General features: G+C 36.5%; 1 protein-coding gene across 1 annotated transcript in view; it reads right to left on the bottom strand.

Moving 5' to 3' along the window:
* kcnd1 (potassium channel, voltage gated Shal related subfamily D, member 1) overlaps window positions 1-2,583 on the bottom strand; it is a 60,593-nt gene that overhangs the window by 8,626 nt on the left and 49,384 nt on the right. The gene's annotated exons all lie outside the window — the stretch shown is intronic.

The following is a 2,583-nucleotide window of genomic DNA, read 5'->3' as shown; positions in this document are numbered from 1 at the left end:
AGTGCGTAAAGCTAACATTCTCTAAAGCTAACAGTGCGTAAAGCTAACATTGTGTAAGACTAACAATATGTAAAGCTAACATTGTGTTAACAGCGCAGAAAGCTAACATTGTCAAAAGCTAACGGTGCGTGAGGGTAATGGTGCATAAAGGTAACATTGCGTAAAGCTAACAATGTATAAAACTAACATTAGTTGAAGCTAACGGTGCGTAAGTCTAACGGTGGTTAAAGCTAATATTTTGCTAAAGGGGCCTAAAGCTAAAAGTAAAGCACATGGTTTATGAAATTGACTTTTACTTTTAAAAACGTGTTACACACAAACAGCTGACAACATCTAACAATGACGGTAAAAATACGACTGTAGTTTCCATGGATACCAACCATGAAGGGTGGAGCAATATACCCGTTGAAGCATTTTTCCGGAGGATTCCAGCATGTTTGCTAAATCCTTAAATTATATCCATCATGTTTAAAGTGTTTTATACGGAAGAGGATTAGGGCCAGTGGAAAAAAAAAAAAAAGTTAACTGATTTTTAAATTTTATTTCAGTTTAGTATGGGGAAAAAAGTCAGAATTCTGAGATTAAAGTCAGAATTCTGAGATTAAAGTCAGAATTCCCATGTTAAACTGAAATAAAATTTAAAAATCAGTTAACTTTTTTTTTTTCAGTGGCCCTAATCCTCTTCCGTAGTTTAAAAACCAAATGTAGTTTTTAAAGAAGAAAAATTATATTAGAGAATTGTTTTAAAAGGGACCTACTTTGTCAGAAGTTTAAAGTGGGTGTGGCCCCTGGGGGCCTTTAGTGGGCTCTGTACCAGACCTTTATGGTTAAAGACAGAGATTTGTTCTTGTTTAATAAATAAAAAGCTTCAGGTTGATGTTAATGATGTTCCAGGTTTGTCTTATCGTTGGTCTGCGTTACTGGTTACGGGTTCAAAGCTAAGACTGTCTGTCTCTGACCTTTAAATTTCCCCACTGTGGGATGATGAAATAATATCAGAATAAAATACCTTCACTGCATGAATCCTCCTGTTCCTCTATCTCTTTAAGCTCCTTTTAAATCCTTGGTTCCCGCTCGGCACCAACGGTGGATTTGGACCCGGCAGTTAGCTCCATCAGGCTTAGGTAAAGCTAAAAGCCGCTCCTGTGAAACCTCTAATCCGTCCGCCTGAAACACGACGGAGCTGGGAGGTGAGAGTGGGCCTCATCGAGTCTTTAACATCTAATCAGCTGAAAGCTGGGAGCTTCTGCAGCACATGGACATCCCATCTGAAGGCCTGAACCCTGTTCAGCACCTACAGGCGCTTTCCTTTTTAGTTTTATTGATCAATATTGGAAAAAAAAGAATCTCTGCAAAGCCAGAACTACCAGGACGATGGTCCTGATCATCTCAGGACCTTAATGGGGCAAAATTATAGAGAAACTTTTTCAAAAAATGTTATTTTGGCATCAAAACTTCATATAAAATTCTTCGACATTATTGTCTGTTCATGTTTGCTTTACTTTGCAGCTCCTTAATTATTTATAGTGAGCTCCATAATCACTTCACTCCCTTGCTATAAACCAACCATGGATGACTCAGCAAAGTTAGCATCACATCTAGAAGATGTGACGATCCAACAGCAGCTTTGTGTAAAGCAGCTAATTATTTTATAGGCTACGTTTGCCTTCAAATGTATTGATTTTAATGATTGTTTTTTACTCTGTTTTTAATGTTATGGTCTTTTAACCTTTGTTTTAATTTTCCCTTTTTGAACTGTAGCACTTTGAGATTTGAATTCAAATGTAAAGTGTGTTACAAATAAAATTCATTATTATTAGTAGATTTCAGACGACCTGAGGAGGAAAGCGTTCAGCAGAAATGGTTGCTGTTTCCACACCTGCCCACAGGGGGCGACAAAGGGGTCATTTGTTCCCAAGCCCAGGATAGAGGGGCCCAAAAAGTAAATGTCAAGTAATTTTTCAGAAAATATTTGTGATAAAAATATTAAAGTATCTAAATATATACATATATGTGTTTTAGTAATATGTAATATGTTTTCTTTAAATAAAGGGCCATTAGAACTCCCCCCACCTCAACATAAAATGGTTTGACCAGGACAACGACGGCTAACTAAGACCGTCAGGTTTTCAGAAGGTCGGCGCACAGAAAAAAAAAAGAAAAAGGGAGGATGACACCGAAGGCTGGAGAGATTTTAGGAGTAAATATTAAAAATAAACTGAGGATGAGTGAAAGCTTAACTTCCTGGACAAATATATTCTGATGCATCTGTTGAGAAATAAAATCGTTTTTAGAAACGCCGTTGGTATTTAATGCTTATGGGACTAGTTATTAAATATCCTTCTTCACTGATCTATGCTGTTTAATTTAACAGAATTCTATTTGGGGGAATTATGATGCTGAAGCATTCGAGCAGCACTTTTAGTCTATTTAAATTTATTTTATTGTTATTTCTTTTTCTTCATTTTCAAAAGGAAATTTCAAGCTGTTTTGTAGAACAAACTTCATGGCCTTCATTTAGCTCCGTATCATCTAATGTTATTCCTGGAGCTGCTCCATTTCTTTCTCAGGCCTTATTTTACT

The sequence above is a fragment of the Cyprinodon variegatus genome, unplaced genomic scaffold (assembly GCF_000732505.1).
Source record: "Cyprinodon variegatus isolate N-32 unplaced genomic scaffold, C_variegatus-1.0 Scaffold665, whole genome shotgun sequence".
Taxonomy (NCBI): domain Eukaryota; kingdom Metazoa; phylum Chordata; class Actinopteri; order Cyprinodontiformes; family Cyprinodontidae; genus Cyprinodon; species Cyprinodon variegatus.
Note: the sequence above shows the minus strand (reverse complement) of the source record. Positions and strands in the feature narration are given on the sequence as shown.